Genomic DNA, 25,157 nt, shown 5'->3' on the forward strand with positions numbered 1-25,157 from the left:
TGTATTTAAGTGCAAAAGAGGGAAACAAATTGAATGGACAGAAAAGTATAAGTGACATTTCAAATCTAAAAATGGCATTTTTCTAGGGACCATAAATCATTCATTTTATTTTGAAGTTTTAATATAGGAAGCTGGCTAGCTCACACACAAATGACTTCATACCAGATTTTATCCTTCTGGCTGCAGTAACTATTTCAAAGAATTACACAGTCAAGTCAATTCAAAAATTATACTTTTATTTATTGAAAGTCACTATAAACTGATTTATTAAGATGATGTAAGTAACATGTAAATGTAGGGAAATTCACATGCATGTTTACCTACTTACTCTTCTTTTGTGCATCATCTATACCTAGTTACCAATCTCTAAGGATCTTTTCCCGACAAAATATGCAAAAATGGACTCATACAACCAAGAATTTTAGGATGATGATGTTTTCCATGCATTTTGCTGAAAAGTGTTTTATTTTCTCTTAAAATTCCATTTAAATATGCTTCAATAATTTTAACTGTGACTATAATTTCATATATTTTAGACAGAAGGGAAGCATACAGTCTAGTTAGCTCAATATGTTATATATATGTATGTATACATATATATGTAAAGTAAACCTCTTTAAAATGTAGAAACTTTAAAATGTAGAATCACATTTTATTGAAATACATTTGACATATAACATCATATGAATTTTACCCACATATGTTAATTTGATGCATTTATACATTGCAATATGATTGCCACTGTAGTGATCCACTTCTATCATGTCATATAATGATCACATCTTTCTTGTGGCTGGAATAATTAAGCCTCTTAGCAATATTGGTGATTATAATATAATATTGTGGTCTACATTCACCTTACTATGCGTTAAATCTCTAGGACTTACCTACTACTTGTGGTAAACTTAAACTATATCCCCCCATTCCTCTACTTTTGGCTCCTGATAACCACCATTTTACTCTTTGCTTTTATGAATTTGGGTATTTTTAGATTCCACAGTATTTGTCTTTCTCTGTCTTTCTCTGTAATACAGTATTTTTCTTTCTCTGTCTAACCATCTCACTTAGCGTAATGACCTCAAGGTCCACCCATTTTGTTGCAAATGGCAGAATTCTCTTTTTTCTCATGACTCAATAATATTCTACTCTGTGTGTATGTGTGATATATCACATCTTTATCCATTTATCCACTGACAGGGACTCAGATTGTTTCCATGTCTTGGCTATTGTGAATAACGCTGCAATAAACGTGGGAATGCAGATATTTCCTCAGTATTTTCTTTTCGTTTCCTTTGTGCATGTATCTAGAAGTGGAATTACTGGATCGTATGTCAAGAAGACAAAAGGTAACAAGTGTTGGTGAGGATGTAGAGAAAGGGGAAACTTTACATACACATTGTTGGTGGGAATGTAAACTGATTAACCATTGTGGAAACAATGTGGAGGTTCCTGAAAAAACTAAAAACAAATCTGCTATATGATCTAGCAATTGCACTTCTGGACATATTCTCCAAAATTAAAAAAAGCACCACATTTAAAATGTCTTTTTTTCCTCCTAACTTATTCATTTTCTCACTTCGAGCATCATTCTTTCTATACTATACCCATGTCGTTTCTCTTTCATCTTCATGCTACATCTCATTATCTTTTAGGTTTTAATGCAGCCTTATTTATTTAGAAAAACAATATAATCAGAATTGCAGGTCAATATTATCAATTTACAGCACTAATATAGAGGTTGTGCTTCTCTATCTTTCTCCTAATACTTTGTAGACCCCTAGTATTCCAACCATTCTTAACGATGTGGTTAGGAGAACAGTGATTAGTATTGTTGTACTGACCTTGGTCAGGTGATATGGTTCAGATGCTGCTTATTTCATAAGCTTGGCCTTTGAAATATTCAGGCCTGGCCCAAAGGGTTCATATACCTGGATGCAGAGCTAAGCAGTGGAAGTAAGTTAAAAATGAGTGTGTTTTTAATCCCTTTCTGGACCATTGATCTGATCCTGAAAGAAAGAGCTGTCTTCTTTCTGTTATCACAAGGACTAAGGATCATGTAAGCCTCCAAATTCTAGGGTTTATTGGTAAAGAGAGCCAATATATAAGAAAATAAAGTTACAAGATGGGCAGAGTCAGTATTGCATTGCTTAAATCTCTGCCAGAGCTATGTCTAAATTCAGCTCACTGGAATTCTTCAGCATGTGGATTGAAAATATAGCAAGTGGTTCAGAGCACAAACTCTGGAATAGTTACTTAGCATTAGATGATGATTTATTAATTAAAATCTGTGCGATTGCTGACAAATTAATTAATGGTTTTTGAGCGATGCATTACCTATCAAGTGAAAATGATAGTTAATAAGATTTTTGTGTAGATTAAACAGGTTGGTGTAGGTAAAACTCTAGAATTCTGCTTAGTATACAGGAAAAGGGACAATGGTTGTTAGTTATTATTATATGAGCAATAAAGTATGTTTGAATTAGAGTTTTCCCACACTTCAAAATAATAGCTTTATATAATAACAACAAACACAAACAGGGAAGTACCTGTCTGCAACGACTGAAGCAGAGATCCGAGATGCAAATGTGAGGCAAATAGAAACATTAGGCTCTAATGTGAGCCTGACTCTTGGCACCTTTTGTAATGCAAGTGTCTGATTTAAGTTTTGATTGCCAAGTTATCCACTTCAAAGCGGCATCCATTCCAAAGAAAGCTATCAGGAATAAACACATGGACAGCCTCAAGACTAGATAAAGAGTGAGGTCCCCTTACCCCACTGAGCTCCTTAGTTTTAGAGGTCTTGTTTGATTTTAATAACTGACCATTTGGTCCACTTTGGTTTTTCTCCTCCTGTACTCTATTTTATTTGTAAGTAACCTCTAGGTCCAACGTGAGTCTTGAACTCAAGACCCCAAGATCAAGAGTCACATGTCCTACCAACTGATCCAGGCAGGCACCCATCTTCTTGCACTTTCAATTCCTGTTCTTAGGTTTTAAATTCACCAGTTAAGGGAGTTTGCAAAATCCTAAGCCTCCACCATAGACTCCTGGTTATGCTCTCTCACTCTCTCTCTCTTGTTCTTTCTCTACCTGTGTCTCCATTGTGTGGCCTTGGGGGTGCTGTGTAATTTCCAATGTCTGGGAGTAGTAAACTTATTTTTTTCCCAAGTTTCTTGGTGGCTACTGCTGAAAATATCTTGCACTCACAGTATGAACCACAAAGGCCAGTCCAGCCACAACCTTGCTTATTGATAGGCTGAGGCCAGCACAAAAATTATAGAAAAGAAAAAAAAAACCTCAAAAGGTTAACGCTTGAGAGAGATAGAATACACACTCTTTCAAACATTCAGAATCCTTAGCTACCGTGAGATTCATAATTCTTATGGCTAAAAGTTTTTATGGATTGATGGGTTCAGAAGCCATACTTTCATGAGAAGGGAATAGCAATGTGGAAATGGGTACAAAAGTTAATCATTCAGAAAAATTTAGCTGAGAAGTGGAGGAGATCATGTGGTAATTAAAGTTCATTAAGGGACCAAGGGTGTTTTTTTTTTAATTTATTAAAATAGAATTTAAAAATCATCTTTAAAGATGGGGGAGACATATCTATCTACCTGATTATATCAAGGATTCAGTTGGGAGGAAGAAATTAAACAAATAAGAAAAAGATCAAACTCATAACATAAGCCACATATTTCATACATTTTTCAGTAGCCTATTAAAGAACATAAACTCAATTAAGTAACTTTGAAGATCTAATTTCCTTTTTTTTTTTTTAACTACTCTTGAATTGGGCAGCATCCCTTCTAATAAATAGAAAGGTGATTGAAGGAGTTGTACAAAACAAAAGGTTTTTATAGGCAGTTGGAACATGGGCAAGGAACTTGTCAGCAAAAGGAGACAAAGGATTGTTTTAAGACAGGTCATCTTTTTGAGGAAGGGAATGGCAGGTGTCTTATTTTGTAGATTACTTCACATGCTAATAGGAAAATTTCAGTTTAACTGCTTAAAGATAATTTTTGGGAGCAGTGAAACTGCAGTTAAATCTTGGTTTGCTGCTTTAAAGGCAAATGACTCCATTTTGGACCTTGGTTCTTTTTCAACATGCCACATTAAACAAGGTAACAAGAAATATGTAAAATTAATGTACTGATATTTTAACTACACCCAATTATCTAAAATATTATCATTTTAATATTTAATCAATTAAAATTTTGAGATATTTTAAATTCATTTTATACTAATTTTTAAAATCCAGTTTGTATTTTGTTCTTACATTTGAATTTGAACTAACCAAATTACATGCATTTTCTTGAGATTTTAAAAATATATATTTGAGGGACACCTGGGTGGCTCAGTCGGTTAAGCCGCTGCCTTCGGCTCAGGTCATGATCCCTGTGTCCTGGGATCGAGTCGCACATCAGGCTCCTTGTCGAGCAGGGAGCCTGCTTTCTCTCTCTGCCTCTGCCTGTGACTCTGCCTGCTTGTGCTATCTCTCTGACAATAAATAAATTAAAAAAAAAAATCTTAAAAAAAAAAAAATATATATATACATATTTGATTTTGCTGCTTTTCCCCCTAAGAGCGATTTTAGTATGTTGGTTCTCCTTTGTGATGCTTACATGTCTACTAAAATGATCTTCCTTCAACTCTTTGTTATTTTTAGTATAATTGCCTTCAGTTTTCCTGAGACTATCTTGCATGACCCTGCCTGTACTTTGAGCAGCATGTAATCTTTGGGTCTTTGTTGTTGTTTTTATAACTTTAGGCATAAACTTCCTTTACATGTTGGTTTTATTTTTCTCTACTATTTTTTCCCCCTTACCTTTGTCAATTTGGTTTTTAAGTCTTCTTTTCCTGTCATTTTGTCCCCAAGTAATTTAATCTTTTAATTTTAGCAATTTATCATGAAAGCCAGATTTCACTTCCTTATTATTATTAATGAAAGAATATTTTTATTGTTCAATGACATATTTTTATGCTTATAGAGTTCATTAGACATTTTTTTTTTTAAATCCTAAACATTTTCCCTCTATTTTCATTTTTAGTGCATTTGGGGATTGACCCAGAGCCTGTTGTGATTCTTAGTCATACTTGGAGTTCCTTTTATATAAGCTACTTGGGGAAAATTGTGATTCGGTCATCTGTTTATATTGGACTTATGTTAGGCTTAAGTTGTATTCTATAAAGAACTTTCTCATCAACTGCAGATATAGCTCAAATGTAAGCTTACAAGGGATTTTTCTGGCTCAATGACACTCTGAATGATAAAGGATTTATGTTTGTAATTTAGCCTCTGCTTTTTCTGAGATAAAGCAATTACTTGACTTTTTGCCACATCTTCATCTGGCCAAATCTTTTTTTTTTCCCAAGGATAATTTCTCACTGTATAATAATGATTCAAACCCATTTCCTTTGCCACTAAAACAAAAGCTTATTGGTTTTACACTTAAGAATTTGCCATCTGCTTTGATAACTCTGAAAGCTTCTGGCTCTATCCAAAGTCTAATGATCTCTGTCATTATCTACCTTATCCTGGTCCCATTTTACCTAAATTATTAACTCATTTTTATATATTGTATTCAAGGAGGAGAGATGATTCTTCATTACATGTAAGACGAAGACTTTGTCAATAAACTTGTTGTTTTGAATGGCTTCAGACAAAAAGAAACAGAGAATGTCTCTATATTAACCTACTATCTTATTGCAGTAGTGTAATAAAATTTTTAAAATAAGTAATTTGCATTTCATTATATGATTATAAAAATTAAATTTTAGGGACGCCTGGGTGGCTCAGTTGGTTAAGCAGCTGCCTTCGGCTCAGGTCATGATCCCAGCGTCCTGGAATTGAGTCCCACATCGGGCTCCTTGCTCAGCAGGGAGGCTGCTTCTCCCTCTTCCTCTGCCTGCCATTCTGTCTGCTTGTGCTTGCTCTCTCCCCCTCTCTCTCTCTGATAAATAAATAAAATCTTTAAAAAAAAAAAATAAATTTTAAACTATTGTTTTTCAAGTCTAACTTTTATGCAACATTTTAAATTAATAAACCAGTTATAAAAGTATTAGTGTTTTAATAAGATGTATTTTTATTCCCAGCAATTAAAACCATATTAAATTTTGCTAATATGAATTGAAGGAAATAGCGGCAGAATTTTATCATTTATTATTTTTTAAACTAATCCAAGGCATGTTGTTTTGCATTCATGTGTCTGTACTCATGTATAAATCACCTCTGTGTTTCATAAATGTCCATGAATCTCAAAAGTGTACAATAAGTTAAACATAATAGTTTAATATTTTAACATACTTAATGAGAATATTGAAGTAAACATCTCCAATAACTATTTAACTGATTTTAATGGAATTTCTTTTACTCTCTCAAACTTTATTAAGAGCTTACCATATTAAGGGCTTTGATAACTACTTTGATAACTTTTACCATGATCACATTAACAAATAAGTTTGGTTATACCAAAGTTATTTTTGAAAATAAATTCTTAAGACATTCAGAAAAACATTTTTATGATTCAACAAAATTTATTACACTCCAATCTTGACCTATATATTTGCAGTCTAATAGCTACACTTTGACTTCTCTTTCAAATAATTTTATCATAGTCCTATACCATTTTATTTGGTTTGAATCTACTTTTCTTATAACTACATATATGCTTTAAAAGTGCAATTGTTTACAAATCTTGCTATCAAACTCTATTATGATGGGTTGCTTTGTCCAAAAGTCTTAGATGATTCTGACTAAAGATAGACTTTCCCTCAACATATATTGAATTACTTAATTCACACACTTTGTGAATAGTAGGAGGATGACTCATTAAGCAGGTTAATGAATATTCCATCCAAAAAGGGATCTATTAGTTTATCAGTTATTTGTATAATCTTTTGATTGACTAAGCAAGTCACAAAGTATTGAAGAGTTCCTTTTCTATGAGTAGAAAATAATAAAAGCAAACAAAAATCCTTTAGCTGGGAGCAAAAGAATGATCTTTGTTTTAGAAAACACATTAGACCTTTTTAGCAAAAGCAAAGAATGATCTTTGTTTTAGAAAACACATTAGACCTTTGGTTTATTTGTTTGCTTTGGAAAGTTTGTGCTCAGGTCCTGGTCAGAATGAGCTGGGGAAGAGGCCTAGATTTAGTAAGCTGTACTGCAGAAGACTATTAAATTTGGGGAAGGAGACTGGGGTAGAGAGTGATAATAGCTAGAAATTGAACAAAAAAGTTACCCCGAAAAAGGGAAGAGCAAAGCAAAGAGTTGGAAGGATGAAGCCAAGTGATTAAAAAAATAATCAGTAAAGCACCTGCAGTTAAAGGCAGGGGTTCTAGTACTGTGGTTTGCTGAATTGTAATTCCCAATCATGGTAAAATCTTCACTTTTTCTTTAGGAAAAATTGAAAACATGCACCCTATTGTACATTTATGTCAGAATAGTGTGGATAAAAGTAAAGTTATAAACATCATGGTGTGAAAGATATTGAGGTTTTAGGGGAGCAAGAAAATTGAAGACAGATATGGGTAAATAATATTTGATACTTCTTAAGAAACAGTGCTGATAATGGAAGAGGATTTCTTCTTATGCTCAGGAAGAAAATTTGAGTTAATTTTAAGAGAATGTTGAAGTACACGATGAATTCTGGAATACAATTAGATGAATGCAGTATTATTAATTGAATGAAAATTAATAGCTAAAACCACCATCCTTACAGTAATTTGGGTTCTGTAATTACTTGGGATTGGTATAAAACAGCTAGCACCCATTCCCTGCATTTTACAAATGATCTTCAATATATCTCCATAACGATTTTAATTTTTGTGTTTCATTTACCTTTAACTAACTGCTCACTCACATGCATTTATCTTCAGGCAATTATGTTCGGTTTTTAACATATAAGGACTCTTCTTCTGTTTCAAATAAAACTATACCCTATAAGGTAATCCACCCTATAACTACAAAGCAGTCATATACCCAAAAAGTCAAATGTATTCAAGAGAAATATTGAAAAATCTGCTTTCATTTTTAAAGATTATGTTATGACTGAAGATCTGTTAGTATAAGATTGGTGGAGACACATTACTTGCTTTTTTTTCTTTCTTAAATTTTTTTCTCCTGTATGTTATAAAAAGCACTTCATGACATGTTTATTTTTCTGTAAAATTTTTTCTCAGTATAAGCATTTGACTGTATTATCTGATCATTCTCTCCTCTCCTTGCCACAAAATTGAATACTTTTTTCATCGGATACATATACATCTCCAACTGGCGATAACCCCATCAGTCGAAATGAAAATTAATTTCTTTCTAAAAGAAAACATTGTTTTGGGGGCACCTGGGTGGCTCAGTAGGTTAAGCCTCTGCCTTTGGCTCAGGTCGTGATCTCAGGGTCCAGGGATCGAGCCCCACATCGGGCTCTCTGCTGAGAAGGGAGCCTGCTTCCCCCTCTCTCTCTACCTGCCTCTCTGCCTACTTGTGATCTCTCTCTCTGTGTCAAATAAATAAATAAAATCTTTAAAAAAAAAAAAAAAGAAAGAAAGAAAACATTATTTTTATTGTTTTCCAAAATCATGGTCCCTACAACAAATCTAATTTATTTGCCCACTCGTATTTTTACCTTGGGTATCTATAATATTTCCCCAAATATACTACTGATTAGAAATTCTTGTTTCTTTCTAGAGCATAAGAATATGCCTCTCTATAAGAAGGTGTCTGTATAAAAGAATAACATCACTTTACTGTTTTATAGTTTCTTTCCTCATTTTGGTCACTATTTTTTTTTAAAGATTTTATTTATTTAATTGACAGAGAGAGATCACACGTAGGAAGAGAGGCAGGCAGAGAGAGGAAGGGAAGCAAGCTCCCTGCTGAGCAGAGAGCCCGATGCGGGGCTTGATCCCAGGACCCTGGGATCACGACCCGAGCCAAAGGCAGAGGCTTTAATCCACGGAGCCACCCAGGCGCCCATGGTCACTATTTTTCTATATTGCCAATTATGACATGTTGGTCTCTATAGAATTGGTTGCCCTACATTATTATTTTTTTGAGTATTGAAAAAAATCATTTTAGAAAATTTGTAATGAACACAAACCCACATTGTATCTGAAGCTTGTATCAGGGAAGAACCCTCTGACTAAGCTAGTTCAAAATCCAATATGATGGGGACATTATACAGACACAGAAAATGTTTAAAAATTCTTTATTACACTGTATATATGATAAAACATATACAGCTAAGATTATCAGATCCCTGAATGACCAGCAGCTTGTCATTATATAACTAGTTTTCTAAATGAACAGGAGCAATTGCTTCCTAATGCTGGAAGAAATTAGTTTCTCCCCAAAAGAACATTGTAAATGACACCACAAGAAATATCTTTCTCAGATCAGGTTTTTGTTGATTTTCCCCTCACAACTGTACTTTCTTCAATACAGTTTAAAAGCTTTTATCTTTTTTTAAAATGTCCTTTCTTAAATTGGGAGAGTAATTTTCTTTTAGTAAGCACGTTACTGCAACTAGTTTGCGCACTAAAACAAAGGTGTACCCTACAGGCACCAATAACTGTAGAGTCAGCTAATATGCCATTAAGAGAGAGTGTTCTAGTTTACGCTCATCTTCATTGTCTCATCCCTTGGCTTCAGATCATTTGCTTTGTCTGTTCTAAGATTCACTCTAAGAGGCTATTAAATTGTATCCTCTTGCTTACCTTTCCTAGCAGTTTCTTATAGGAGAATTTGTACAGGTAAAAATAATTAGCCGTTGCCAGTCTCCAATCAGCAATTAACTTCAATTAACACTTCCCAGCTGCTCTGTCAGGCCTGTGCTGACTTCTTCATCTGCTTCACACACTGAAGCTTAATCACAGTACAAGCTAAAAATGTAAGCATCACTCATATCTTCTCATTCTGATGGACAAACTTTTTGATTACCTCCTGTTACCAAAGCAAATTACTTATTTTGTGGGTTCTCTAAAGCATGCAGCTATAGGCAAATCAGTATCTAGGTGGCAAATGAGACCATGAAATATATAGGAGGTTGGTGGAGATAAGCTATAAAAAAGAATGAAACTTAAGGCAAATGTCACACATTCACAGTTTAGCCTAGAATCCTGGAAGGAGTGCAGGCTATATGCAATTCAAGTTTCTTGTTAAAGTATTCAAAAGTGCACAAATATGAAAACACAAAAATTCATAAATAATAATTTATAATCAAAATAATGATTAAAGAAATAAAAGTGTAGATAGCTATACTGTTTTATCTCATAGATGATGAACAGGTAGACAGGGAGGCAAAAATGAAAGAAAAGAGAAAGAAGGGGAGGAGAAAAGGAGGAAACAAGGGAGTGAATCCTCAATGTTAATGTTAGTGCACTAACCGGAGTACCCATACACCACTGTATGGGTGGTACCCATACACTCACTGGTGAGACTAGAAAGTAGTTCAGCCTTTCTGGAATGCTGTTTATTAATGTGTATTGGGAGCTTAAAATGCTATTTTTCACACCACCAATTAAAGTTCTGAAGGTGGGCACCTGGGTGGCTCACCTCAGTGGCTCTGCCTTCAGCTCTGGTCATGATCTCAGGGTTCTGGGATGGAGCCCCATGTCAGGCTCTCCACTCAGCGGGGAGCCTGCTTCCCTTCCTTTCTCTGCCTGCCTCTCTGCCTACTTGAGATCTCTGTCTGTCAAATAAGTAAATAAAAATCTTTAAAAAAATAAAATTAAAAAAAATAAGTAAAGTTCTAAAGATTTATCCTAAGGGGAAACAAGCACAAAAGTTTTATACAAATGGGTTAATCACAGATTTTCTAATAACTGTAAAAATTTAAAACAATGTATGTTTTTGAAAAAGAATTTTTTAAAAACAATAAAAAACTTCTAAGGCAACACTATAAACTTCTAAATTTTTGTTATTAATAGTATTTAATGATTTATATTATGTTATCTTCTGGGAGTTCTACAGTTTTGTGCTGTACATTTAGATCTGTGATCAGTTTTGAGTTAGTTTTTTTGTGAAGAATGTGAGGTCTCTGTCTGGACTAATTTTTTTTTTTTTTTTAAGATTCTATTTCTTTATTTGACAGACAGAGATCACAAATAGGCAGAGAGGCAGGCAGAGAGAGAGGAGAAAGCAGGCCCCCCACTGAGCAGAGAGCCCAACGGGGGGCTCAATCCCAGGACACTGGGATCATGACCTAATCGGAAGGCAGAGGCTTTAACCCACTGAGCCACCCAGGCGCCCCTGGATTAATTTTTTATAGAATCACCTTGTTGGTATCCACAAAGTAACTTGCTAGACTTTGACTGGAATTGTATCAAATCTACTGATTAAGTCAGGAAGAATGGATGTCTTATCTATAATGAATCTTCCTATCTATGAATATGAAAAATCTCATATTTTATAGTTCTTTGATTTCTTTTTTTCAGAGTTTTGTAATTTTCTTCATATAGAAATATATATGAATTTCATATAAAAATATGAATTTCTTCATATATTTTGTTAGAAATTTATACCTAAGTATCTTCCTAGTATTAAGATGCCAATGTAGGGGCACGTGTGTGGCTCAATTGGTTAAGCATCTGTCTTTGGTTCAGGTTCCAGTGTCCTGAGTCCCTTGAGATCGAGTCTCTTATGGGGCTCCCTGCTCAGCAGGAGTCTGCTTCTCCCTCTGCCCCTCTACCCTGTTCATGATCTCTCTATAATTTCTCTCACCTTCCTCTTTCTCAAATAAATAAATAAAATCTTTTAAAAAAGATGTTAATGTAAATGCTGTTGTGATTTTAATTTCAAATTCCAATTGTTTATTGCTGATGTACAGGAAAGAATTGACTTTTGTACTTTGACATCCCATTATATGCTGCATGTCATTTTACATTTGTCCAGAAGTACACAATGTACAACACCAAGAGTGAATCCCAACGTTATCTATGATCTTTCTGTGGCAATGATGTGTCACTGTAGATTCATCAATTGTAATGAATGTATCATTACATGATACATGAGGGATACTGAGAAGGAAGAGGCTATGCGTGTATGAAAGCAGAGGATCTATGGGTCATCTCTGCACTTTCCTCTCAATTTTTCAGTGAACCTAAAACTGTTCTAAAAAATAAAGTCTATTAACAAATATTTAATGGTTCGTGATATAAAGTTTAAAAACAGAGATTGTTATGGCAGAAAATTTAGTTGCCACCAACACAATTTTTTTTTTTGGAATTCTTTATAAAAACAGAACTCTACATATGTAGCCAAATCAAACAAATGTTCATCCACCCAAAGCAAAGGAAACCAATAAAAACTGACACCGAGCTTTTGTAGTGAAGAAAGACAGGCTCTTTACTGGTGTGATGACACCCGGGAGAATGGAGAGCTAGTGCTCTATCATTATCTCTCATTAATACATTCCAAACCCCTTATTAGAAATATTTTTAAATCATCTTACCTTTTTGTTTAGGAGTCACTATTTTCGTGCTTCATTCTAGCTGGATTAGTTTCTAGACTTTCTGCACAAATGTCATCTTTAAGATTTTTCAAAACATGTTTCTGATAAAGTACCCAAAACAGACACAGAATACTTAGAATTCAACAATTAGAAAAAAAAAAAAAAAAAAAACCCAAAAAAAAAAACTGGCAAAAGATTTGAATAGACACCTCACCAGAGAACATAAATAGAAAAAACAAACAAACAAAAACAAAAACCAAGTGAAAAGATATTCAACATCATTTGTTATTAGGGGATTATAAATGGAAACGATAATGAAATTCCTGCGAACAACTATTAGAATCGCGACAATAAAATAAAAAGACACTGACATCGAGGCTGCAGATCCATAGAAAGTCACATTCATCGAAAGTTTGTGCAGCCGTTTTGGACACCAGTTTAGCAATTTCTTACGTAACTCAGTATCTTCTTGCCATAAGATCCATTATTTATGTTCTTAGGTATCTACACAACTAATTTGAAAAATAATTCCATGGAAAACCTACATGTGAGTGTTTACAGCAGCTTTAATGATAATCACCAAAAACTGGAAGTGATCAAAATAACCTTCATTAGGTTAATTGATAAACAAACTGTGGTATATCCCATAAAATGAAATGTTATTCTGGAATAAAAAGAAATGATCCTCGAGCCAAAAAAAGACATGGATAAACCTTAAATGCACACTGCTAAGAAGCCAGTCTGAAAAGGCTACAGATTGTATAATTTCAATTGTATGCTATTCAGGAGTAGGCATAACTATAGTAATGGTAAAAACATCAGTGGTTGCCAGGGGGCTGGGGGGAAGAGAGGGCTGAATAGGTAAGCACAGGGAATTTTTGGATGTTCTGAAATTATTATTTATGATATTGTAATAATGGATATAAGACACTACGCATTTGTCAAAACCCATAGCACATTACAGCACAAAGACTATACCTTAATGTATGCAAATTCTGAAAAGTTATGTAGGAAGTTGGAGATCCCAGGAGGGAATATAGAGTGTGACAAGATAGTCTAAGTGTATAACAAATACATTAAAGTGCTGACCTAAATAATTTTGGAAATGAGTGTAGTCTGCAGAATTTAAGGCAAAATGAGTTATGCATAAGCATTATTGTCTGCTTAATAGAGTTGTCTTCAATGGGAGTGTGGGTTAACAATTCTGATGCTGCTTGACATTCACACTGGATTGAACAATGAAGTGAATAAGTGGCAAATGGTGGCAGCTAGATTTTTATTGGTGAGTGAGAATTTATAGATAAACAAGGGAAAGAACTAACATAATTCACATTATTAGTAATATAATAGTACTAATAGATCAGAACTGGAGAACAGAATAAGCTCATGTTAAATTTAGCATAGATTCAAATCATTTCATACAGAAATATTTATAGATATGTCTATATATGTGGCTTAGTAGACACACGTGTAGTTCCTAGCTTGGATACCTAAGAAGGCTTAGATATAAGAGTACTTCAATAGCATTGAACACACTAGTACCTGGTTCTTGATTTCTAAGGCTATTGTCCAATAAAAGGAGTGAGGGATCCATAGAAAATGGCTGATTCTAGGATTGGAGCTAGAAATAAACAAGATGAGGTAAGAGAATGGATAGTGCCAGAATGTAAGAAAGTGATAAATACCTGGATTGATGAGAGTATGTCAAAGGCAGACAGGAATCAATTGAAAGGATACTCAAGGGCCAATGCTGGACCAATTTGAGCAACAAAAAAATTCAAGTAGTATTAAGTCACAATCCAACGTATGAAATAAAAATCTATGATCTGGGACACGTAGGTGGCTTGGTGGGTTAAAGTCTCTGCCTTCAGCTCAGGTCATGATCCCAGGATCCTGGGATCTAGCCCTGCATAGGGCTCTCTGCTCAGCAGGGAGCCACTTCCTCCTCTCTCTCTCTGCCTGCCTCTCTTCCTATTTGTGATCTCTGTCAAATAAATAAATAAAATCTTAAAAAAAAAAATCTATGGTCCACTCTGATATAAATGATTGAGGAAATAAATGGGGAAAGAGATACAAGTATCCTTTGCAGAAGAATTCTAAATAAATTTATGTAGAAATTACACTCTCCAAGAGCTGGGGCATAGTTCCCCAATTCTTATGTGTGGGCTGTGCATAGTGACCTCCTTCCAAAAAGTACAGTATGGGAAGGGTACAAAAAAGTAATCCTATAGTAGAGAAACCTGACCAACTTCCATTAGGTGATCAAAGTCAGCATCAACAATAACAATAAGAATCACCTATCTGTCTATAAAATACTAGTCCCATACTCTTCAAAACTGTCAAACTCATCAAAAATGAGGAAAATCTGAGAAATTGCCATAACTAAGAGGAAACTAAGGAGACATAATGACTAAACTTAATAATGGCATCTTGGGTCTGGTCCTGGAATGGAAAAAGGATACTAAGTTAAAACTAAGGAGAGAAAACTAAAGGAATCTGAAAAAGGTATGGACTTCAGTTAAAATTAATGTACCAATAATGTTTCACTGATTGTATCAAATATACCATACTAATGTGTTGCGGCCGGCGCAACAAATCGACCAGGAATGTGAGGGTAAGAGGATGAAGAAACGAACTCGAGAAGCAGAGAGATGGGGCAGGAGGAGCACAGAGGAGGATGTCCAACAGTGCTTAGTTTATTCAAAGCATTAAGGCCATATATATAGTGATAATAGGAGAAGCAATACATCTGTGTCTAGTTAAACAACCACGAGTTCCCTTAATAAGTTTCACACTTACCTAAAAGCAGACCTCGTGACACCAAATGGCTGATGCCAGTACAATTGTTCTGTATTGATACAGCAAACCTGAAAGTAATTTATGGGCTGTACTAGGGCAGCAAGGACCAGCAACAAACTTATGACCCCAACCGAATTGTTCTCATTTGTTTAGCAAGCGTGTGGGAAGTCATGTAGGCCAGCGCACAACACATAGTCCAGACCCTTTCTCAGTGCTACTCAGCTTTTCCCGTCCTAAACCTTTTGTTAGTTTATTCAGACTTTAAAGGAGGCACCAGTCAGGGCCTGGTTTGGTCCTCATCTCAAGCCTTATTGCGGCCTCCCACACTAATGTAAGATGTTAATAATACGGGAGACTGGATATAGTATGTATGACAACTTTTACTATATTCACAATTTTGCTGTAAATCTAAAATTGTTCAAAATCTTTAGAATTTTGGTTAATAGATTAAAATCTGATTAGTAGATTAAAAATTCTATTTTTAATTTAATTTTATTTTTTCAGTGTTCCAAGATTCATTGTTTATGCACCATGCCCAGTGCTCCATGCAATACGTACCCTCCTTAATACCCACACCCAGGCTCACCCATCCCCCAGTCTCCTCCGCTCTAAAACCCTCCGTTTGTTTCTCAGAGTCCACCATTAAATGTTTTCCATTTTTAAAAAAGAATTGATTATGCTCAAGAAGCAAATGAAAAAAAGCTACTGATAGCATAGGCCATATTTCATAGTTCTGTTCAAACAGCATTATACCAAACCAAAGATGTTTTTGACCATTATCATTTCACTTAGTGCTTGCAAGAATGTTATTAAGAAAAAGGACTAATGGATAAGGTAACATCGTAGCAATGGAGAATAAATGGTCTTTATTCTGGTTTCTTCTAAACTGCGTTGTTTCAAATAGGCTACAGTAACACAAAGGGTTATCTGGAACTTCTTGTAATATAATTTATCCACACTTTCTTAAAAATAATTATTCTGATACACAATGAGGTGAAATAAGAACACACAGTATTAGGTAGATTTTATTCTTTCCACTAACAGAGGTTACTGGTGTTAGCACTGTTGTCAGAGTTTCCATTAATTTGGGGTCATTAGTCTATTTTTGGCTCTAATGCAGTTTTCCCTCTTATTCTTCACTTTTTTTTTTTTTTTTTTACACAGAGCACATTTATTGAACTGTGTGGCTTCTATAATTTTCAAATAAATACCACCCAAGTCATGCTTCATATAACAAGTCCTTAAAATTATAATAAGATAACATGTATCCCTATTACAATATATATCATTTGATTATTTTTTAAGTAAATTAAAAGTGGTTATACTTTGTTGCTAAGAGAGTAGATCTTAAAATTTCTTATTACAAGAAAATAATCGTAACTATGGATGGTGTTGAATGTTAACTAAACTTATGGTGGTAATAATTTTATAATATTTATGTATATTGAATCATGCTATACATCTTAAAATAATATAATATTGCATGTCACTTATATCTCAACTAAAAAAACCTGAAACAATGTTGGTTTGTAACCCTCCTGGCAGCTTCCCTGGTATAACCTGAAACTGGCCTGTGTACTCAGAGGGCATACAGAGATAGAAGAGGCAGTCCACTCCAGGTTGATAAGTGGCAGTTTCAATTAAAAAAAGGGAACTCACATATCAAGTTTGTTTTGGGCAGCAGCAAAATGAATGGACTCACTAAGTAGCTCATCAAAGCTTAAGTTTATAAAGAGGCCTTAACTGGGTTGAGTCATATATACTGTGCGGATGCTCTCACCATTACATCAGTTTTTCAAGGCTATGTTCTGAAAGCAACCTCTGAAAGTGGAAAAGGCAAGCAGAACCCACATTTCAAGGACATGGGAGGGGGAAAGGAGCCTTTCCCCCAGGGTCCAGCTCATAGTCAACTAGCGGCCATGGCTTTTCAGTGACACTCCCCAACAAACAAAAAAGTGGGAATAAATTATCTGTAACTTACATAAAAATAATAGGTTATTTTTTCTAAAATATAAAGAGCTCCTACAAAATAATAAGAGATTAACAACTTAATAAAAATTTGGCAAAGGTTCATTTTATGTGAATTCTTTTTATAAGAATTTTAAATGGCTCTTAAAATATGAAAAGATAATCAACTTTCCTCATAATGTAATAAAAGAAATACAAATTAAGTCCCACCATGATATATTTTTTATGTATTCAGTTAACAAATATTTAAAAATGTATTCGACAAATAAAAAATTATATCATCTGTATTGGCTAGAGTATGGGAAATAAGCACTCTCATACATTGATGGTAGGAGTATAAATTGATATATAACTTCAACTCAAGGTGATTTGGCCAAATCTATCAAAAATACAAATGCATATGCTATTTAGCCAGAAACTTTACTTCCAAAGTTTTTCTATAGATACATGCATACATATAAAAATATTTACATACAATAATATTCTAAAAAATATTATGTTGAGCATTATTTTAATAAATAAAGTTTTTAAAAACCCATAACAATAGAAAAGTGGTTACATAAAATATCCATAAACTGGTATGCTTCACAAGAGTCAAAAAAGAATGAGGTTTATGTACTTAGCCTGTAAACTGATATGGACAATATATCATTTTAAAAACCTAGGGACAGAGCAAGTTATACACCATGAGTATGAGCAGTATATTTCTATATAACAAAGCACCTCAAAATGTAATAAAGCACCCATTAATACAAAAAGTGGTTGCATTCTTTCCTGAATGACACATTTTTATCTGGAATTGTTACATTTTTGTGTCTATGTATGTGCATATATTTGCATTGGAATGGATAAATATAAATTTAAATAAATATGAAATATATATTTTACATACAGGAAGAGATTATACACTCTATTCATAAATATTCCATTTTTATGCTTTCATTATAAATCCTAAATGAATTTTTAAAAGTACATTGAAAAGTTCCTCAACCCCAGAATTATTATTGTGGCTAAGATAGATTTTGAAATAGATCATGCATATTTTTGTCTGCAAAGAATCACATTGTCTTTGTTCCCCAAATCCAAAAATGATATTTGCAGTTTTAATGACTTTGCAACCACATTCTGGTTTTTGTAAGTGTCAGATAAGATTTTATATGGAATTAACTTGTTCACAATAATTATTATTCATTATTTTTATTATATTTATTACTGTGCCTATCATAATGCTTAACCATATAAGAAGAAGTGAATAGCAGTTTAATAAAGATTTAGACTTTTGGTTTCTGCCATGTTTGAAGTTTTGGTAGCAAATTGGAATCAGGATGACTAGTAATTCAAGCAATTAATAAGCTATCATATTCCTGGGAACAAAAATGTCTTTATCAAAATGCTAATTAAAGCTAACTCTGCATAAAAGCCATATTTCTGTCCCAAATTATACATAAAGTTACCCACCTTGGGCTTCCTGTCCCTTGCACACCCAGCTTTTCCCCTTGGAGTCTTTACACAATGTTATTCTTTGTCCTTAGCACACTCCTGCCAACTCATTTTCTGGTGAACTTCTGCTCTTAATTCTGAGCCTATTTATCTTCTTACTATATAATGCCACATTAAAACCACCTTAAAACCTGGTGCTTTACCACAGAAAAAGTTATCTTTATGTATGAGTCTATAGTCCACTGTGAGATCATAATGACATAGTCTGGGCTCAGCTGATCTTGGCTGGGCTCACTCAAACATTTGTGGGAAGCTGGTTATTTGGCATAGGCTGACTGATGTAGGATGACTCTACTTGTGCTCCCATTCTTCCAACCACCTACTCTCAGCATGCTCTATGGTGGCAAGAAGATTACCAAGGGAAGTGAAAACACAAATGTGCTTTCTCAATCTTATGCCTGGTCAAAGAAATTCACCCTCAAAGCCCAGAGTTAGTGTGGGAAGATCTTGTCAAATGATACAGATATTGGCAGGCATGAAAAAAAATGGAGTTATTCATGCAATGCATCTACCATAATATCTGTTATTTCTTTTTTAAGCAGAAAAAAACTACATTCTGAGTCCTATCAGAGGGAAGTAAATTGAAGGATTAAGGAATAATACTAGAAAACAATAATTAGAGTGATGTTGCAAAGTTTTTTACTTTTGTGAAAATACATGGCTTCCTTACATAATTTGATTTTTTTAAATCTAAAGAATTAGATGAGTTACTGTTATCAGGATTTAGTCAAAAGGTTTTGGTCATGTATTCCTGTGCAACAGTGTATCCCCAAATTTAGTGGATTAATACAAGAACTACTTCATTTGGAGCATCTGGATGGCTTAGTGGGTTAAGCGTCTGCCTTTGGCTCCAGTCATGATAACCAAGTGTTGGGATTAAGCCCCTTGTCGGGCTCTCTGCTCAGCGGGGGGCCTGCTTTCCCATCCCCTTCTGCCTGTCTCTCTGCCTACTTGTGATCTCTCTCTCTCTCTCTCTCTCTGTCAAATAAATAAATAAAATCCTTTAAAAAAAAAAAAAAGAGAGAGAGAGAGAACTATTTCATTTGTTCCCTATTCTATGAATCAGGAACTTTAACAGGACATGTCAGGGACAGCTATCTTTGTTCCGGGAGTCTGCCGGGGCTGAAATGCCCAAGATGATTTCTTGTTTCACATGTGTAGTACCTCAGCCAAGATTGATTCAGTGGTTGAGGAAAAGCTAGAATGTCTCAAGTGGGACTGTGTGATCCATTTCTAAGATGAATCACTCATATGGCCATCAAGATGGTCCTGGCAATTAGCTAGAAGCTCCAAAGAGACTTTCAACTGAAAAAAGTATGTCCCTTGTTGTCAGTTGGGATCCTTCATTCTCCTGATCATGATGGTCTTAGGTTTTCTCACAGCATGATGGAATCAGTGTATTTATACTTCTTAGGTGGTTGCTTACTTCTGAAAAGTACAAAAGAAGCAGAAGCTGCTAGAATTCCTTATGGCTTAGGTCCAGAAATAGCACAACATCATTTACTTAAAGGAGATCATATAGACATCTGGGAGGGGGAGGGGCAGTGGAAGTACTAAAAACGTGAATATCAGGAAGCATTATTCATTAGGGCTGCCAACATAACCTTTTACAATAGTCTACTCTCTGTCCTCTGCTAATTTATGACCTAACATATGCAAAACACATTCAAACACCTACCGAAGGCACTCCAAACCTCATCTAACTCAAGTTGGAAGTCCCAGGTCATGTTATGTAACTCATGTTCAGGTAGGAACAAGACCTCTAAAGTGTAGTTCCTCTCAATCTGAATATCTATGGACTAAATAGATAGGTTGTTTTTTTTTTCCATATTTAAAGTAAGAACTGCATAATTTCAATAAATATTTCATACATAATGAGGCATTGTTAATGAGTTATACATAGCATCCATTTGTTTATAATCTTTCTTAAATACAGTTAAGCACATGTAACCAGTTCTTAATGAGATCCCAGTTTTACTCCTGGGAATGGTTCTATGTGATTATTGTATCATATGTCTATACCATCCATATGGTCTATATGTCTTCTGTGATCTTTGAATCCTCCTTCTGAGTCATACTTTACTTAAAAAAAAGAAAAAATGACATGCTTGTAGCTGAGAAGCTCTCCCAGCCTCTTCTCTCCTGTAAGAAATCGGAGACCTAGAAGCCTATATCTATTCTGCAGTTTAGTTAGCCCTTTTTTTCCAAATTAATATATTTTTCTTTGTAAGTATGAGCATTTCCTATGTATTAAGTTATAATCTTCTCCAATAGACACAGCACAAACACATTTACACATGTGAAAACAGGCATACAAACACATCTCTCAAACAGGTAGTCTCCCCTTTACCCTGTGCTGTATACCAGGGTTCTTAAAATTGTTATGGGCTTAATTCTCTGGTTGAGAGAATCCTGACAAAAGGTCTTACAGGAATTTGGTTGTGAAGATGGTAGTTTCCTAAATTTTAATCTCTTCACTAAAACCATTTCTTATTTTGAGAACCTTAAGCTAGCTCAAAAAAATTTTTTTTCATTCTTTATGAAGAATAGTTTTATTTTTCAATATCAGTTTTGGTTTAGAAATATTATCCTTAGATTCTGCTTGAAAGTGATCAGTTTTTCATTAGTTCATTTCTTTTCATTGTTATATATTATAGATAAAATAAAGCACATAAAACCAAAAGCCAAACAGTAGTTGGCACTTTTAGTATCTGCAATAATATTCTCTTGGCCAAATATGCAAGTTTATAAGTTAATTAAAAATATTTTTTTATCTTTGGGGTGCCTGAATGGCTCAGTAGTTTAAGCATCTGACTGTTGGCTCAAGTCATGATCTCATGGATCCTGGGATTGAGCTCCCTGTCCCACTCTGCACTCAGTGGGGAGTTAGCTTGAAGAATTGGTACCACTGCCTCTCCCCTGACTCACGGTCTCTTGCTTTCTCTGTATCTCTAAAATATATAAATAAATATTTTTAAAAAATATATTTCTTGCCTTTAAAGTCACCACAGTGATATTCTTTCCAATTGTTCTGCCAATAAAAATGTAAGTTTCATTTTTTCTGATTTCCAAAGGCAATTTCTTTACTGTCCTTTTATATACCTCTAAGTCTCCTCAACTTTTTTCAGCCTGCCACTACTGATGCAAGTCAATACTACTTTTTTTTTAGATTTTTGTTATGTCAACATCCAAATTCTAGTTATTAATATTTAACTAATCTATATTTGTTGTCTTAGAGCTATTAAACTGCTATGACAAAATGGTACAGATCGGGTGCTTATGTAAACAAAAGAACTTAATATTTGTTACAGTTCTGGGAGATGGCAGTCTGAGTTCAGAATTACAGCATGGTCAGGTTCTGGGCAGTCCCTTTTCTCGGTTGCAGACTGCCAATTTCTCATCGTGTCCTCACCTGATGGAAGAGAGATCTCTGAACTTTTTATTGTAAGGACACTAATCTTATCCTAATCACCCCCCAAGGGCCCCACCTCCTAATACCATCATCTTGGGGGATATGAATTTTGAGAAGACACATAGAAGTTGTTACTGTCTGAACTGGGTTGCCCCCGCCCCATGCCCTCCCCCCCTTTATGATGAAGCTTACCTCCCAGTGTAACTGTATTTGTGGACAGGACCTTTAAAGAGATAACTAAGGTTAAATGAAGCCATAAGAATGGGGCCCTAATCCAATGTGACTACTGTCATTATAAGAAGAGGAAGATACACCAGGGATGCAAGGACACAGTGAGACTGTAGCTATCTGTAAGCCAAGGAGAGCAGTCTCTGGAGAAAAATCAAGCCTGCCTATGCTCTGAAACTGGACTTTCAAGCCACCAGAACTGTGAGATATAAATTTCAACTCTTTTTTTTTTTTTAAGATTTATTTAATTTATTTATTTGACAGAGAGAGAGATCACGGGCAGGCAGAGAGGCAGGCACGGGGGTGGGGGTGGGGGTACGGGGTGGCGGGAAGCAGGCTCCCTGCTGAGCAGAGAGCCTGATGCTGGGCTGATCCCAGGACCATTAGATCATGACCTGAGCCAAAGACAAGGCTTAACCCACTGAGCCACCCAGGTGCCCCTAAATTTCAACTCTTAATCTATGGTATTCTGTTAATGGCAGCCTTAGAAAACTAATACACCTGTATAAGAAACTAGTCAACATTTAGTAGCTTCAAATAACAGCTATGTTATTTGCTCATGATTCTTTGATCAGGCATTTGGACAAGGTCTTATAAGGATAAATCCGTTTTTCACTACATAATGTCAGTCCAAGATGGTTGCTTTATTCACATATCTGGTATATTAGCTAGAATGGTTTGAATGTCTGGGAGCTAGCCAGGATCCATTTTCAAGATGTCAGAATCATGTGGCTGGCAACCTGGTACCAGGTATTGGTTGAAGGTTTATCCAGGACTCTTGGTTAGGGGACTGGTGTTTGCTCTGACCCATGGGAGCTTCAGTTAGCTTTCATGTGCTCTCTTTAAATGGCTATTTTAGCTATCTGAGTCTCCCATATGGAATGATGGTCTCAGACCTGTTGCTTTACATGGCTAATAACTTCCTGATAAATTGTCACAATGTCTTAAAGTTTTGGCCTGGAACTGGCACAGCTACACTTTCTGTCACACTCTTTTAGTTAAAGCAGATCACAGAACTGGCCTAGATGGAAATAAGGAAAGGAACAGCACTTGATTTGGAATTATCTGTGGATTCTAGTTATGTTTTATCATTAACACAAATAAGGAATAATTAAAAATTATTTTATTGACAGATTTTTTAAAAAAATCACATCTGTTTTAGATTGCCTTACAAAATTAAGAATGCACAGGACATTTTTATTTTTATTTTATATCCAGGAAAAGTAGCTATAATTGAGGCCTTTTGGAGTCATGCATATCCCTAATCTTTATGAATTAGATGGCATAGTATATTTGCATAAGACTATATTTATGATGCTTCCTTATGCCCGTGTTTGTTTTCCATTAATTATGTAAGATCTCTTAAAATTGCCTAAATCCCAAGGTGCTCCAGGCCATGTTCCAAAATTTTATTTTTATGCATAAGGTGCACAATGGAGAAGCCTAATCCTGAGGGAAGTATTTAATTCAGTTGTTAGTGAATCAGAGAACACTATTTCTTCAAGTCTCGTCTGTCTTTCTGTTGCTGAAATCTCATTATCATTGTCTCAAAACTCAGTGTTAATTACACTTTATTAGTATACACATATCTATTAGCATTTTTCAGAGACCAAAACAAATTTAGGAGCAAGATGGCTAAATTTTTAAAATCATTTTTTCCTTTACAAGACATTTTTTTCTTTTTCTTAATAAGAGATATGGGCAATGTTCTAAGTTGCCTCATATCACTCCTCTTTTTGTGAGTCACATTTGGATTTACTTCAGAACTATACTACAGATAAAATTATTTTGTATGTGCTTTAAAGCTTGATATGGATCATGTAATGGGTTGAATTGTGTCCTCCTCAAGTTCATGTGTTGAAGTTCTGTCTCCTTGTCACTCAGAATGTGACTAAAATTAAAAGATAGGGCTTTTAAAAAGGTAATTAAGGTTGAGTGAGGTCATTAGGGTGGGCCCTAATCCAATATGACTGTTATACGAAGAGGAAATGTGGACACACATATGAGTGTTCACAAAGGAAAGGCCATGTGAGAGAGAAGATAGCCATCTACAAGCTAAGAGGAGAATTCAGAATGAAACTCTGCTGAGACCCTGATGTGGGACTGCTAGCCTTTTTTAACTGTGAAAAAATAAATTTCTATTGTTTATCTCACCTACTCTGTTGTACTTTTTTTATGGCAGCCCTAGCAAACTGATACAGATAGTAATATCAATAATACAACAGTAAGAAGGGGAGGAACTATCCCCAGTTACCATCTATCCATCCATTCTAGAATGAGACTAAGAAAACCCAGAAGCACAAACCTATATTATAGATAAATCAAGGTTAATACTATATATATATATATATATATATATATATATATATATATATATTTCCTAGTTAAGAGGAACTGTCCTAAATGGCCTTTCTGTAGAAAGGCATCCTAATCTTGGTCAGCACCCAGTGAGTAAATTAAGCAGTGAGATTTCCACACAAACAGAGATGGTACTAAATTTCACAGTTTTTTTCCTGGATATTTTGAATTCAGAAATGAAAGTAATTGTCAGTTGACAGGGACATTTTGAAAATATTCTATAAGATGGCAGTAGCAGGAGGGGCTATACATACAAAAGAAAGCTATGAATAATCACTAAATTAACTGAAGGCATGGAATTAAAAACATAACAAAACAAAACAAAAACACCTGGAATGGAGATGGCTGGTGACTACAAAAGAAGTGGAAATGGAGAAAGATAGAAAGGACAGTGATGGAGATGGGATCTGAGACACCATAATTAAAGTGGATCAAAAATACCC

Source organism: Neovison vison, chromosome 10, assembly GCF_020171115.1.
Source record: "Neovison vison isolate M4711 chromosome 10, ASM_NN_V1, whole genome shotgun sequence".
NCBI lineage: Eukaryota > Metazoa > Chordata > Mammalia > Carnivora > Mustelidae > Neogale > Neogale vison.